The sequence below is a fragment of the Urocampus carinirostris genome, chromosome 8, assembly GCF_059441175.1.
Source record: "Urocampus carinirostris isolate Australia breed hairy pipefish chromosome 8, RoL_Ucar_1.0, whole genome shotgun sequence".
NCBI classification, from domain to species: Eukaryota; Metazoa; Chordata; class Actinopteri; order Syngnathiformes; family Syngnathidae; genus Urocampus; species Urocampus carinirostris.
In genome coordinates, this window is record NC_142356.1 from 35,493,483 (window position 1) to 35,511,346 (window position 17,864).

Consider the following 17,864-nt stretch of genomic DNA (forward strand, 5'->3'; position numbering starts at 1 on the left):
AATGGCGGATTGGTAGACATGATGATGCCATGAATCCGGCAGTAACAATTAAGCAGCCAATAAGTAAATGCACATTTAAATTGTATTCCCTCCCTCTCTCCCTCATTTCCTCGCCCTCTCCTTTCTTACTAGCATTCTTTCTTTCTTCCTAATTCTCTACTTCCTCTCTCTTTCTCTCTCTGTCTCTCTTTCTTTCTCTTGATCTTACCTTATTTGGTCAATCACTCCTAGGTTAAATTTTCCTCCACACTGATCCTCCTTTCTTTACCAACTCTTATCACAATTTAAACACTCTAGCCCCTTGGCTGTGTGCTAATTCCATTGCTTTGCTTGTCACATTACAAACACTTTAGTCCGAGCCTCTTGGTATTTCAGTGTACAGAAGCCTTGTCTGCCATTCCAAATCCACCTGACTCTTATACCTTGGCTGTTTGGGTTTACTGGAACATTAAACCTCTCCTGAATCTTGATCCAGAATAGTTGCCGAGCTCGCTGACCTCCATTGTACTAAAGCCTAACCGAATAAAAGACCAGGTTGCTGTACTAATCACTGTTTTTGCACTTTGCTTCTGCACCACTCAGAGTGGGCTTTTGACAGTCAGAATTTTTTTGTGATTTTATTTTTTTTTTAACAAATCCTTTACAACCCACAAAAATAGGTTATTTTGCTACCTAACATAGAAACACTTACAAATGTATTCATTTTGACATGGAGAAAGATAACTTTTCACATGAGATCAGAAATAGAACATTGCCATTTCTTACACGATTGGGGCTCACATTTAAAAGTGGCTGCCTTCTACATCATTTTTTCCTTGACAAATTGATCGGGAGCTCACTTTTATAAACAATTGAATTCAACGTAAATATGTAAAAAAAAGTATGTATGCATGAATAAATCAAAATATTCGGTTCATGGAGATCCACTACCATGTATAAAAAAGTATTGCTACATTAAAAAATAAAAAATAAATAAATAGAAATGAAAACAGTTTAAGGAGCCACCAGTAAACCACCCTGAAAAAGGTTGGGAGACAGTTATTTAAATTCCTTTAAAAACTTTGGGAAATATTTAATTTTATAGCACCTCATCTTTGGAGGAAGTCTGTTACTTCACTTTTACCATTCTTTATTTGTGCTTCAAAGTCTCCTTGTACTTTTAATAATGAATGCTCTTTCTGCAGATATTATTTAAATGCCTCAAAGAACAAATGTTGGAATCACTTTTGTTCCTCTCTAGTACAGTTTCAATCTTTTTTTTCCTGCTGGAAAGATTAAAACTTTTTCAGGAATTTTGGATTCATTCTCTTGACTCTATCCAACTCAATGTTAGCTATAATGTATATATGTTTTCGGACGCATTGTACCGGAATGCCATATATATATATATATATATATATATATATATATATATATATATATATATATATATATATATATATATATATATATATATATATATATACATATATATATCTCATCTCATCTCATCAGCCATACCGCTTATCCTCATTAGGGTCGCGGGGGGGCCTCATCATTGTCTGTTCAATGAAAGATGATGGGGACGGCCAAAATTACTGGAAAAGTTCACAGGAAATTTTGGGTGCTGAAAAGTTGCATGAACGTAATGAATTGTTCATGCTTAGTTCATGCCTCAATTAATTGTTCTTGCAATAAAACCTTTCAAGCAAAGTGCCCTTGTCTTTATTGAAACCATTGCTTGGAAATTGGAGGCATGACAAATGCTAAAAAAGAAGAATGGAAGTGAAGGTTCTGCTTGAAATGCATCCTTTTATAAAAAGCTGTTTTTCTCAAATGTTTTCTCGGAAACTGATTTGTTTAAGAAACTTTGTGTTCAACTGTTGTTTACTAAACAAAAGTAAAGGCTAGAAACATGCTTTTTTACGATGAAAGATGAGGGTTTAAGCTTTATTTTGATTTTTTTTTCCAAGCCTGTTTATTGTAGCTAAGGAACGGAATTTTCTGTAGGCCTTTAAAAATGATTGAAAATGGAAAAAATGTGAGAAAATGTTTAGCATTGAATGAGGTATTTATTTATTTATTTTTGCAATTGAAGCTTTCATTTTTATAGGAAGAAATTACATTTGTTTTGAAAGCTGTTCGACAACCAGTGAGGATACCCTGTCCTTACTTAACTCCGGCATGATTAAGGCCTCTAGAAAACCCCTATTGTGCCATGAGTAATTGTTTCATATCGTCTATTTAAATTCCAATAAAAAACACAATCCCATTTGATATACTGTTAACTATATAGCGAGTAACTGGGGAATGATGTGCAGTAGCAACCGTTGTAAATCACGCTGAAACATTAAAGCTACCGCCGATCCTCGATGTATTGTTCTATCTCCTCTTTTGTGCTATAAATGCTGACTAATCATTTGCTGAATGAGGATCGAGAAGTGATTTTGCTGATTTATTTCTACTCACCCGCTTGTTATGATTTGTTTAATTCCTGTGCTTGGGCCTGTGTTTGTTATAGGTCGTAACTTTTTTTCCTCGCTTGATGTGAAATCTTTCCCTTTTACAACCTCAACTTGATATCAGGGGTGGGCGAACCAATTAAAATAGCTAGATTATCGATACAAGTACTGGGATTGTCCAGGTATCAATACTTCACCCCTCCACCAATTTCCTCAAAGCGCTGCTTTTGAGGATGATTTTGAGGATTTTGAGGTTGGTGTCCCAGCACATCAAGGACTCCCTGCCACCCACACTGTACCTCCACCAGTTTGCCTACAGAGCAAACCGATCCACTGACGACGCCATAAACACCGCACTTTACACCGCGCTGAGACACCTGGACCACCGAGGGAGCTACATCAAAATGCTCTTTCTGGACTTCAGCTCAGCCTTCAATACCATTATAGAGAAACTATCTCACCTTGGACTCTCTCCCTCCATCTGCCACTGGATAATGTACTTCCTCTCAAACCGCCCACAGTCCGTGAAACTCTGCAACCACGTCTCTCCCACCCCAACACTGAGCACTGGCTCTCCCCAAGGATGTGTACTGAGCCCCCTGCTTTTCACCCTCTACACCTCCGACTGCTCACCGACCCACCTCACAAACACAATTGTTAAGTACGCTGACGATACTACCATGGTCGGCCTCATCTCTGAAGGGGATGAGGCGGCCTTCAGGGATGAGGTGGAGTCACTGACAACGTGGTGTTCGAAAAACCACCTCATACTGAACACCACAAAAACAAAATAACTCATACGGGACTTCAGGAGGAAAGGCAGGAACCCAGCACCACTCATTTTAAAAGAAGACTGTGTAGAGAGAGTCCACTCTTTCAAATTCCTGGGTGTGCACATCTCTGATGACCTCTCCTGGTCTGCAAACACCAGAGCGGTGGTAGGGAAGGCCCAGCAGTGACTCCATTTCCTGAGAGTTCTCAGGAAAAATAATCTGAAACAGCAGCTGCTGGTGTCGTTTTACAGAGCCACAGTGGAGAGCATTCTGACATACTGCATTACGGTGTGGCATGCTGGGTGCACGGCAGCAGACAGGAAAACACTTCAGAGGGTCATCAACACAGCCCAGAGAATGGTTGGTTGCTCTCTACCCAGTCTAGAGGGCATCGCCTGCTCTCTCAAACTCAGCAGAGCAGAAAACATCATCGAGGACTTTTCTCATCCCAGCCACCACCTCTTTGACCTGCTGCCTCCCGGCAGATGCTACAAGTCACGCAAAACAAAAACAAACAGACTCAGAGATAGTTTCTTCCCCAGAGCCATCACCACCCTTAACACATACCGCGCAAAAAACTGAAACTCTTGCAAACACACTACGTCATACAGATGTAAAATTGTATTCATGCCTATGCTCACTTTGCACAATGTTGCCTATTTTGCACTAACCCATATTGCACTATTACGATCCCAAAATTGTATGTAACACCCTGCATGCCCACACTTTCTTGTCTAAATATTGTGTAAATGTTTACCTTTATCTTCTTTGTTCCTTTATCTTCTTTCTTTTCTTTTATCCTCACTTTAAAATATAAAACTGGTGTGCCACGTCCTATTTCATTGTCACAATATGTTCAACCCATTTTGGAACAATGTCAATAAAGGTATATTCTATTCTATTCAAGTTATTCTGCTTTTATATGTAGATAGTGCAGGGAGACTCTCTTCCACCCTGCGCACTCGGACACTCTATAGCATGGGGCTCAAACTCAATTGAGTTGGGGGCTGCTGAAGCTAGGGTCCGGGTGAAGATGGGCCAAATGGGGAGATCCACAAAAACAGTGCTGATTAAAACATTCAGCTGTTCTTGAAGGGACAGTTTTTTATATTTGTCCACTGGTGGGTATAAGTCCTTGGTTTTCTCTTCCTTTTTTTCTGGATTATGTAGCTTCCTCATTTTTTGTCCATGTTTTTGTTTTTCGAGAAATAGTTTGACAACAACTCGGAAGCCTCGCACTACTTGTAATGCATTTTCAGAATAAACAACAACAACAACTAGATGTCGTTGTAATGTGTAGTGCAACCAAAAATGAGTCCAAGGAAAACTACAAACTGTGGGGACTGAAAGTGAGCAAAAAGCACTCTTTTTCTTTCAAGTTTTACACAAAGAAAGACAAAACGAAGGGAAAATCAAATAAAAAGAAAAAAGGAAAACATTGGGAAAAATAAATAAGTAAAGGAGGCAAAAAGGAAAACAGAGAATAAAAAAGTAGGGGAAAATAGAGCGGAAAAAGAAAAAAATGATAAAAAGAAAGAAAACAAATTCAAATCAAGTCATGTTTATTTGTATAGCACTTAATCACAAGAAGTCTCAAATGTCTGCACAGACCACCGACTATTACAGACTACACACTATTATTACACTATGCCCTGATCTAAAACCTACATGAGGACAAGGAAAAACTCAAAACCTCAGCTTAATGAAAATGAAAAAACCTTGAGAAGGGACCACACATGAGGTAATCACCCAGGCTGCAATGAATAGTGCACTGACATTGTCAACATGCTACATCAGTCATTTCTTAGATATAGAATAGAAGTGTTTAAGTCTAGATTTAAACAGTTTCATTGAGGTTGGAGAGCAAGTCTAAGAAGGTAGAGCATTACACAGCCCCAGGGATCGAATGGAGAACACTCTCAAAGTCAATCTGACAGACTGAGGGTATACAACTGTAAAAAAATAACTATAGATATACAAAAAACAAAAATTTAAAGAGAAAAAGGACAAAAACATGCAAATGTCTCTCTTCGTCTTTTCATTTTTTATCATTTTGTATTATATATTTTTTTACTTTATTTACCTTTTTCTTTCTTATTTCTTTTTTTATTGTTCTGTTTTCTTCTTTCTTTTTCCTTTTTGGGTTGATTTTTCCTTTTGTTTCTTTTTTATTCTCTTATTTCTTTCTTATTTTCAAAAGTAATAATGTGTGTTTTGGTCACTGTGCGTTTTCGTATTTTATCTTCTCCCATTGTGCTTTTAACACTTGTTTTCAGTGCCACGACAGAATACAAAACCATTTAGTGGGCAAATAATACACACTGTCCCTTTAAAATCATATTAAAGAAGGGGCCTCAAACTACCATCGTAATTGGCCCTCAGGCCGCAAGAGTATGAGAGCTCTGCTCTATAAGTGTATGCTTGTGTGTGTGACTGACTGGCAAATTCTTCTCTACCTGGCCTGCCAGGCAGAAAAGAGGGTCAAATCTATGCGCAAACATTTATCACAATATAAGTGTGGTAAAGTGTTTACACAAACACATGAAAAAAGTTCATCATACCGAGAGGAACAAGCTCTAATCAAAAATGTAAATGTCTTACTGTTCCTGAACAAAAACCTGGCAACAGAGCCAAAAGAGCTTGTTCGGTACATTGCTGATTTTTTATGATTGACTCTGTTGACTCTTACTCTGTAACAGTTGATGTAGAATGAGTATTGTATTTTGTATACATTCAAACATTTTAAGATTGTACTGTTTACACTTTCTGACTTTATTTCCGAAAAATTGGGCAAAGATACGGGCATTGCTCCATTTTTATCTGACTCTGTTGGCTTTTTGTTCTGAAACAGTTGTAATGGAAATATGTCTATCAATTGTTTTATGCTGTTAAAACTATTATTGTAGTTGTTTAATAAAAAAAAAGAAACTTTCTTCGTGCACTCGTTTTCACGACACAATACTGCGACGTTGAGTGGTCAAACTGTAATAGTTCACCACGAGATGTTAAAGTCTTGTGTAGTACAATTGAGTGCTAAAAAGCAGAACACAAACTATGAAGACTCAAAGCAACCAAAAAGCACAAATTTCATTCTCATCATTTTTGCCCACCCTTTACAAGGTTTTTAGGTGCCCGTAGCAGCAAGATGGCCGATAATTATGTCCCCTCTAGCTGAGCATCCAGTTATTTAAAATAGATGCAAATAGTTTCACATACAAATATCTTAAAAAGGCAAGATTCAATGATAGTTAATGTGCATTTGGCCTATTTCTAAATCAATATTGTGATTTGAATGTTGATGTTTCTTTTTACCACATGGAGGCATTGAATAATAAACACTGTCCGGTTAATTCTACAGTAGCTGAATGCAATATATTAAGCATGTACTTTTGTTTGTATTGCTGTGTGTTTATATCATATTTTCTCTTATCAGCTTTTCATTTCCTTTTCTTCTTTAGAAGTCATAGAGTTGCCAACCCACAGCACTAAATCAAAAGTGATACACACGGGGTTGGGACATTGTTTATGAGCGTGTGTTGATCTATTGTATTTCTCTGATTCCAAACACATCCCATCTCTGTCATTCTCATACCCATTTCCTGTTTTTCTCCATATATCAGCTATTTGTTGAGTTCAACCACCGACAGCGTGATGGAATTGGATTTTATTATTCTTGCCATGCTCCAACTATTACAAGATGTATTTGTCGATCTTGTCGTATCAATGGTCTTTCATACATTTAGTGCAAGTATAATCACGAGGCATATTGTTTTAATAAATAGCTTTCCTCGATGGCTAACCCAATAATGTCAGAAAGGTATCTCACTCCAACGTGAAATCTGTTTCACAGTGCAAGTTCAATTGACTAATCATATTTTGCAACCAACTGATTACTTATCTAAGGTATTGAAATTGAGTATTTAATTGCGAACAACTTGATTATGGTATAAGACGTACATGTACATATGGAAATGTTTTTCAGTACTAACTAACATGGGATCTGTTCTTGTGAGCTATTACATTGCCCCTATCCCTGTTCTCGATGCAGTTATAACTAAGAATTCCAAAGTAATTTGAGTTTTTAGCGCTGTCTTTGTGCAGGGCAACGTCACGTTCTGTAACTTTACATGCAGAGAATAATCAACTGGATAAGGGCCGTCACCGGTTTTTCGGTTATCTAAAGCCATGAAAACGCGCATAGAAATGAAATGAAATGAAATGATCTGCATTTATATAGTGCTTTTCAAGTCAATGACTTCCCTTCCCAAAGCGCTTTACAATGTGCTCCACATTTCCCAATAGCGACCTTGCAGCCATGTAAGGCGCTAACCTGCTTATTGGGGGTATTAGGGGTTCAGTGTCTTACCCAAGGACACTTCGACATGTAACACAGACGAGCCGGGATTCAAACTGGGATCCCTTGATCCCAAGACGAGCGCTCTACCTCCTGAGCTACTGCCGCCCCCCGCGGAAATCAGATTAGTGTTTTAATGGTTGGGTTAGTCTTCATTTTAAGATTGCTCGTACATGTTTACTCATTTGAGTGACACAATTGCTTGTGCCCATGCTCAGTTTAACTCATCTGGGTTATGTTTCCTGCCCAAAGCAATGAGAGACTTGCGGTATGAATGATTATTCCAAATGTCAGAATAAGGCTCTCAGATTATAGCTAGAACATTTACGATGATCCGCCGGGTTGCTGTGATTGTCCTTGATTGACGCCTTCCTCTCTAAAAGAACTTTAGCACACATTAGCAGTTGAACCAGTTAATACCATTGGGTCACACATTGGCACATAATTGAGGGTGAGGCCTGAGAATTATTCAGTTACCCTAAGTGTTTGCTATGGTTGCCATGCTGGGCCAGTCAATCCATTCATAAATGCCCCCCAAGAGAGAAATATTTTTAAATTCAGTATTTGAATGTTTTTCAGGGTTGCATGGAGCAAAGAATGGGGGGAAAAGAGTTACCGTAAAGTACAATTTTATGTCCGAAAACAAAAAGACCAAGAGTAAAATTTGGCTCATTTCTAGAATGGTCATTTTCTGCAGTATTTTCTCAAAGAAGGTAGAATTTACTACATTAAAAAAATAATTATTTTTGTTTAAGATAGCTGACTTATTGAAATAAAATTGACGGTAGTTTTTTTTTTCCATTTGTAGGAAGAAAATACCAGATTTAACACAAAAATGTTTTGGTTGGGTTGGTATCACTTCTTAAATTCAGGACATAATGATTTAATCTTAGAATGGTGGATTCATTTACATCAAAATTTTTGGGGTAGTTTTTTTTTTTTTAAATAAAAACATTTCCCTTACAATAGTATTAGTTTATTAGTTTTAATAACTGTTGGTGTTTAATAGGGACTAGTTTTTTTAATTTAGTTTTACAAATTTTTGCCAAGTAAAATGTGCTTACTTCTCTGGCAGATTTTTTTCTATAAGTGGAAAAAATAAATTCTCCCAATATTTGAAAACAAACATACTTGAAATGTGCAAAAGAACATGCCATTTGTGAAGACATTTTTTCTGATTTCAAGTATATTCTTACGTATGTAAAGTTAACCCTTCTTTATCACGATTTACGTTCTAAAGGACCCAAAAAAACGTGAAGTAGAAACCTACACACTAAAACCATAGACCAAAATGTTTTGAGAGGCCTAATTATTAATTTAAGAAAAACAATCCTGTTTACTGTGGCTGAAACTATATATTTATTCATTTTTTTACCTACTCTTTGAAGGACTGTTTAGCTAATCAAAATGCATAACACAATGCATGTTGAAAATCCATGAAGCAGTGAGACCGTTAAATATAATCCGCGTTATAGCGAAGGATGACAGTACTTTTGATTTTTGTAATAGATGCTATGATTTATGTGACATGTTTTTTTTAAACATCATAACTGATAAAAATTTCAAATTTCACCCAGACACTATGGCTCTATTCCCTACACAAATTACTTCAATATGAAGGTCTTTTAGTGTTCAGGACATGAGCCGCCTTTTATTTATGGCGGAACAGAAGGACCATTTTGATACCACTCATTGGCAGTCATCAAACTGGTCAACAACTCAAACAAGTAAACAAACTGAGTCCACAGAGATAGAAATGCATAGCAACTATCGGAAAAGCTATATTTCAGAGATGGTTGCTGCAGAGTCAGGAAGTTTTCTCATGAATAGGTAACATAGTGTGCTTCAACAATCAATCCATCCATTTTCGACATCACATGTCCAGAATAGGCTGAGTTAATTGACAGCTAACTACATACTGAAGGATCCACAGCCTGTTACAGGCCACATGTAGATTGAATCATTCTCATTATCATCTAGTGACATTTTACAGTTAGAACTGAAGCAAAGGTGCTTCACAGTGCTGCCAAACACACTTTCATAAGGTTAGGGGTATGTGGCACTACACTGCAAAATAATTAAATGTCACCCTCTGTCAGGTAATTTTGCTAATTTTAAACAGGGTAATTTTTTTCTTCATATAAGATATGTTCTCTTGTTTTTATTCTAGAATAATAAAGATGTATAATAGGCACGGTTGTTGGGAGAGTTTTGGGGGATATTTTACGAATATTTCCTTCATAAAATTGAGCAACATAGTCAACTTTCCGTTGAATAGGACAATAAATCCCACCAATAAAGTATGCCAGGGCAGTATTCCAAGCCCTTCAACTGTGTTTCCCAACAAACAATGTGCTTCAAAAGGAGCTGGATGCCACCAGTGACACTCCTGATTACTAAAAGAGGACAGCTACTTCTCACTTTGTTCTAATCGTGGAGAACAAATACATGATTGCAATTGGGAATAGACCAATGGATATATCTACCAAAAATTACATGTTGTGCTGTCTGTATTCACTAGGTCTTTATGATACCAATATAGGTTTTTCAAACCGAGAATCTTGAAGATCAATCACAACGTGTGCATCTGTTTTGCGAAAAAAATCCCAATCCATGTGGCAATTGTTGTGTAAGTAGGTCTTTTGTTGAGGTCTTGTTTTGTGATGCTGACAATTAGCTAGCTTAACTGTTTAAATAGTTTTTAGCTGGAGAGACGTCATTTTTGCTTGAACATTGCTGGGTGACATATATTTAGATGAGAAATGCACTTTTTTGCAGAGAGATACTTTGCTAGTCTTGATAATATATTGGATCATTGAATTTAGTTCAAATACATTCAGCTTAAACTTTATCGACCAATGTGTGCATGAGTTTGACCAAATTTGTAATTTGTCATCAAATTAATCAACCGCAAATTAAAAAATTAAACTGTAGCTCCTTCTAAATGATGAGACTGATGAGTATTTTATGTAGTGGAAAATGTATGTCCTCTTTTGGTAATCTGAGTTTACTTCAATTAGTAATCAGAATTTTTAAAACTATTTCTTTCTGAACACAACATGAAAAAAGACACAATATCTTAAAAGTCAAAATGTTACCTTCATTTTATACTGCAGTCAACATTATTGGTGGGCCACGTATTATTAATTTTATGACAGAGCCCGTGGGCCAGTAAATATTTAATAATGGGTAGTATCTGGCCCCCTTGTCCAAGTTTGGATATGTCTGTGTTAAGATGTTTTCTTCTCATACTTTTGTGATATCCATATGTATATCCTTCTATCCATCACTGTTGCTGACCATCATTTGCACTCAGATTCCACAAAAAGGATAGGAAACCACTGATGTTTGACCACATTCCCTTCTCCCATTTACTGGCCCTCTTCTCTGGCATCCCTCGTGGGCCTGCCAAGCTGTCACATTGTACTAGAGCGTGTCCTTAACTCTGTTTTGTCATCCTATCACTTGTCTTCTCACATCCATCCACCAAGCCATTCTTCTCAAAGGCCCTCGGTCTCGTCTCCACTGGGATTCATGGATGACCAAGGCACGGATTCCCATTCCATATCAGGTCAGGTGTGTTTGTTTTCAAATGTTTTGTGTTTCACTGACAACACAACGTTTATTTTATTTTTTTCCGCATACTGAAAATGCTCAAATACAGGCATGCCAAACATACGGCCCGTTTTATAACTGTATCTCGTCATAAATTTCTGATTAAAAAAAAGCAAGTACAGTGGGACCTCGCTACTTCGCGGTTCCACGTTCGCGGGTTCTGAGCTCCGCGGATATAAAAAATAATAATAAAATAATAAAATAATTAAAAATAAATTTTTTAAAGCATTTTTGAAGGGGTGTCGCTACTTAGTGAATTTTCACTTTTCGCAGGTGGTTTTGGTCCCCATTAACCGCGATAACCGAGGGATTACTGTAATTTCTATCAGAAGTTGTAAATGTTTCTATAAATGCAGACCAAATGATATTCCGAAGCAGGGTTCATACCAGTGCTTGAGATCCTTGAATATGGTTAAATTTTAATGTTGTGTTTTCAAGGTTTGAAAAGTGCTGCAACACTGGGTGAAATGCTGGTAAATAATTGAAATTGGTGCCATGTTTCTCAGCAGTCTGATTCAAATAACCACACATGAAATTACGAAAAATAAAACAAGTCTGTTTGAAAATGACACAAAGTATACATAAAAGTGATACAACTCTTCACAGTGGGAGAGTCAGGTCTCCCCAGGCATATGAAAAGTACAGTCATGCCTCTACTTACAAACCTCTCTACATACGAATATTTCAGGTTACGAGCAAACTGAGCGTAAAAAATTACCTTGAGAAACATTTTTTTTTCACGATCTGAATAAAGAGACCAGTACCATGCACACAGCGTGGAGAATGGTCAACCACATCATGCTAGAACAATTGGAAACAAGAGGTTCAAGATGCAGGGATCCTTACGTTAAGAACACAACACAGAGACCACATAAACCAAAAGAACCTACCCCACAAACATATTTTTGTGAGGTTGGTTCATTTGGTGTAATAAAAATCTGTAGTCTGTACAGCCCTTCTTGTAACTAAGGGCTATACAGATAAACAGGACTTGACTTGACCATCAGTACATCTGCCTCATAGTTCAGAGGTCCCAGGTTAAATTCCAGCTATCAGCCTCCTTGTATGTAGTGTGCATGTTCTCCCCATGTCTGTGGGCACACTGGTATCCAAACGCATGGTTGGGATGGGCCCAGCACTCGCACGACCCTAGTGAGCATAAGCATTTTGGAAAATGAATTAATGAATATGATTTTGGCAAGATGTTACGAGGACATCCAGATGTTCCACAAGAAAACACAGTGGATTTATGCTCAGTGTTGGTATTTCAGTATTCTCATTGGTATTATTTTAGAAAAGTACACACATGCTGCCATTGGTCCAGGGCATGAAAATATCGTCAGACAATGAACCGGTATTTGGTATGGGAAAGTGTATCGACCACAGGGTAGGCTACTAAAGTAGCCTGAATGATAAAGCATAGTACGGAAAAAAAGCTAAACATTTAGTTGCATTCTATTACTTATACGGCCCGCTTGAGAACAAAAAGTCTGGATCCTGCCCTGGAGACAAACTGAGTTTGACATCCCTGCTCTCATAATTCTCAAAGAGGATGATAGAGTGAGCGGCACACCACGATCTCAAACACTTTAGCCAGCATTTAGTCTGGTCTGTGGAAGTACAGCATGCTTGTGTGAGAGTTGGTGGGGCTGCATGCATGTGATGAATGGCCGGTGCCAGGCTATGCTCCCTCTGTGGCCTTGGATCAATCTGCTTATCTGTTAGCTGCCAGCGCTGCCAGTGATTAACGAGCAGCTCTAAACACAGCACATCCTTATTCATTACCGAACACGTCACACGCGTGTGTGTGCACGCGTGTGTGCACAAGCAGGTGCATCTTGGTGTTAATGTGCACTGACAAACACTCAAAGACATCCTTTTTCATTATGGACAGAGTCCCCAATGGGGACAATCTTGAGTTTGAAGGAAAGGTGACAGACAACAACGGGCTGAATGGAAGCAGGAACTTGTCAGAATCATCCATAGACGGTAACTATTACAAAGTTTTTGGGGTCACTTAAACCATTTTATTTTATAAAATACAAGCCTTGTGGGCCGTGGTTTTGTTGAAACAAACATTAGAAGCAATTGCAACCATCAAGGTGTTAGTTGTGATAGAAGATTGGATTCAGCTGCTTAGAATGGTTGGTGGTCGGGAGCTACAATACCAGATGAATGCAGACCCCATGAAATCAGAAGTGTATTGATTTTGTTAAAATGTATCAAGGGGATGCCCTTGCATGAAAACTTAAGCTAAAGACACTTGCAGAGGCCTGTGATTTGGGTGGAAAGACAGATGGATGGATGGATTGATGGATGAGGTTAGGTAGAACGATACTGGAGATAGATACTGAAGATAGATACTGGAGATAGAAAGATCACGATTCACAGAGCCCATGTGTCGTCTGAACACCGATGAGGACGCAACTCTGGACAGCTTTCTCTACTAGTCTGACCAGATGTCACTGCTATGTTCTCGTCCTCTCCAGGTACGTTTTGGTCTGGATAATGCGGCTGTGGTTTGAACTATCCTGGCCATGATTTATGGTTCTGATCCCTCTTCTGATATGACAGCTACACGATATTTAAATTCTGTGACAGGTTATTTGCTCTCTGAGGTTGATGGTGATGATTGTAGTGATAACTTGCGAATTGCTGGTCATTCATTTTGTTTTTTTCTGTGCTGATTTCCATCCTATACAAGGTTGATGCTTTTTCCAGGTGATTGACTAGATCTCTGAGTCTCTGTTAGTCTTTTGCCAATCCGGCATTATTCTCAGCAAAACGGTGGTTAGTGATTTTGTGTTCCCCAATACTGTCTGTACCTTCATGTTGCTACAGAGCTTCGGACATGATCTTCTCCAGAAAGACGTTTAATAAAATTCGAGAGAAAATGCAGCCTTGTATCACACCGACCGCAGTTTGAAATCAAGCTCCAATGGTACCATTCATTAATACCACACTGTTTGTATTGGCATACATTTGTTCAATGGTCTAAGCCAGTTTCTGGCCCATGTTTTACTTCCGCATGGTGGCCCATAAAGCAGCTTTCCATACTCTGTCAAACATCTTCTTGAAATCATCCAAAATGTGATAGAGGTTTCTCTGATTTTTTTGGAAACTTCTCACATGGGATGCACAAAAAATATATTCTGTTGTACTCCTTTCCTCCCTAAAACCTGCTTGTTCTTCAACTAGGATGTTTTCAGCCTGTGGTTTCAGTCTGTTTAGTAGGACCTTTAGCAAAACTTTAATGTCATGGTTGATGAGACTCTGGGTGGGTAGATGGGTAGGTGGGTGCGAATGTAGGTAGGTAGTTACGTAGGTTGGTAGGTAGGTATGTAGAGCCATATTTAAGAGGGGTCTTCATTCATTTTTATTCTGTTTATTCTCAAAAGAGTTTAAGGTTTACTTAAAAAATTTAATAAAAGCGAATATTATTCCTTTTGATTCTGTAACTGCTAAAGAGTTTAGTACTTCTACTGATAATACTCATCCAAAAATTGTAGTATTGAAAAGTTTGGCCATACTTAAACTTTTAAACACCACCGTATGCAGAATGGGAGCAACCATGGATTTATTATTTCAAAGATCCAATATGGATGTCTTTGCTCAAAAATTGCATTTTAGTATGTATATATTATTTTGGAGAATTCATATTTTGGTGGAGAATTTTAAGCACAGTTGACTTTTATATTTGCAATTTGTTTATGATGCCCAACTAAAACTACAACCTACAACGCCTTAAGTTTTGTATCCCATCGGCTCACTTACTGTAAAACATATAAAGACAAACGAAGGAAAAACAGCCAACACCGAGGTGAACAAGAGAATTAAAAAAATGTGAGATTTTAATGGCTTCTTACATTAATCATTACACCAGATGTGAGGTCTTGCCAACAAAAAGAATATCTAATGACAGTAAAGCTCATTGTGTTTACAGAGATATGGCTGATTCCCTGGACATTCCATAGATTTTTCATTTTTTCCTTAACTTTTACTGGACCATACTGAATCTCAGTAATTCTTTCCTGGTACCTGTCACCGTGCTGCAACCTCCCTTTTACACAAATTTGCTGCCGAAGGCTGCTGCTCACTCCCGAGTGACCTTACTGAGAACATAACGACTGGCATCTTTGTGGCGGGATAAAGCACTTCCCAAATATGTAACGTAAAGAAATCGGATTTTCACAAAACACGCATCCAATAATTACAAGTCTGACTAAAATGAATAAAACATTAGATTTAAATAATGTACAGCAGATATGAATTCTACACTGGAGCTCATATTAGAGAACAATTTACAAACAATTGAAGACATTCTGAAAACAATGCCAGGTTCACTATTTAACAGTTTATGGACATTTTGTTGTTTCTCTGCCATGCTACTAAAACACTTTTTCACAAAATATATAAGGCATTTAAACAAAAAACTGTATTTTGCCAAAAATGCCCTGATCAGATTTTAAATAACACTTTCAGGCGCCTCCAACTTAATGGTGCTAATCTAGCACAAGGTGCTAATTTCCTTGATTATCTGTCAACCCCCTATTTAACTGGCAGTCCAACTGCCAGTTTTACTGACTTTGCAAGATACCCGGCCATTCTAAAGTAACTGTAAACATCCGGCAGCAGGTTGTCCAGATGAAAACCAAAAATTAGACCCTATCAACCATTGTAAGACCAGTTAGTCGTTCCAAATCTGTGATTTCAAGAATATTGAATCTTTATAAAACCACAAACTTATTCAAGTCGCCCAAGAAGGGTGGTCATCCATGAAGGATAAATTCAAGAGAGGACAGTTCACTGCAGGAGATGTCAATGGGTAATTGTTTCCACATTGCAGCCTGAATTGCTTGCCAGTTCTGTGCTCAACAAGGTAAGGTTCTGTCTCGCCATACACTGTCTCGCTGTTTGAGAGCATTTGGACTGAAGGCCCACACTGCAGTGACCAAACCTCTCATTATCCCAAAAATAAATAAATAAATAAAGTTTAAAAAAAAAAGAAACGAAAAAATTAGACTGAGCTTTGCTGAGGAGCATGATGTGTGACAGGGGAGAGCAAATTTTCCTGATAAGAAATGAGTGAAAACCAATTAATCTATTCCCGGCCTCCCCAAAGCATCCAAGTTAACCCTAAATAGCTGTGAAACACATATTTTTGATCACTAAAAACATATTTAAATAGTAATTGAACATTCAAAAAAGTAATAGGATAAGTAGGATGATTCTACCTCCATCCTGCCCGGTGTCGTTTATGCTGACGGTGAGCAGTCTTCAGCGGTCTGTATTGTTAGCGTCTGGAAATTTTTGTAACATAGATAGATAGATAGATAGATAGATACTTTATTCATCCCCGTAGGGAAATTCACACTTCCAGCTGCATGGATCTCCTCTCAGAGGTCGGGCAGGATTTATACTCCGAAGACATCTCGTATCTTGAATTTCCCGTATTTCAAGTCGCTTGTATGTAGAAGGGGCCAATTTATTTAAAAAAAAAGCATTATTCGGAAGATGAAAATAAAAATTCCAATCAACAAATTGTTTTTAATTTTGTAACAGGTTAAAAAAATGATCCAAACGAATATGCAAAAAGTCCAACAAGAAAGACTATTTAATGGAATGTAATGGCACCGTGTTTCAAATCATCACACACCTGCAACTAATGATCCTGAACAGTGGGGTCAGTTCATTTGCATTTCCAATGGTGTTTTATTACCTTTGTTTGTTTGTTACTTTGTTCCTGGTTTTGTTATTGAATCCCATTCTTTTTTGGAGCACTCCTGCTTCAGCTCCTTCTTCCCCTTTACTTGGGCCCACCCGTAAAAACCTAACACGTGCACCTATATGCGATGTAAATGCTGATAAAAAACAGAATGACATTTTACATTAGTAAACATTTGTCAGTGTTGTGTCTCTGACTTTTACGGCCAAGTTCATGAATAAACATTTCATCATATAATTTGTCAATGTGCTAGAGTAGCCTGTCATAACCTGTTCATGCAAGACAAAATATCCCCCTGGGAATGAATACCAGAATATTTGGTGCGAGCACATGGGCACAAATATTTATGCATGTGCAATTGTATCTCTTTGTATGCGCGTCCACTTGTGATTAATTACACATCGGCAGCTTCCAATGTCATTCACTTCTTTATCTCAAGGTTACAGAGCGATGAGCCAAAGAAGATAAGTGCTTGCAAACAAAGGATTTATAAATTACTAAACACTTTTCGAGTGTTTGCCCGAACGTATCTGATCCAGTGGAAGCGATTATAAATATGAGGGCATTTATATCAGCTGACAGTCAAATGTCAAAAGAAAAGCGATAAAGGAGTAAAGCGGCAGGAACATGAGAGACAATTAGAGAAGGAAAATAATTCAAGACATCTTGTGGGAGGACATTTCACTACACTCCCATACATCCCATCTCATCCATCCGTCCTCCCAGTGGTTTTCAAATAGTGGGTGGAGACCCAAATGTGGTTCCTGGACCCATTTCCAGTGGTTAACAGGCTTTTTACTTGGTGAAATATTGCTAAGAAAATTAAAAAAGCTGAGGGTCAATGACACTCCATAACTGCAGATGGCGATAATGTGCTGCAAATTTTAGTTGATACCCACATTTCACACCACAGAAAAAAACAGTGTCCCTATAACTTCCCTAAACACATTTTGTGG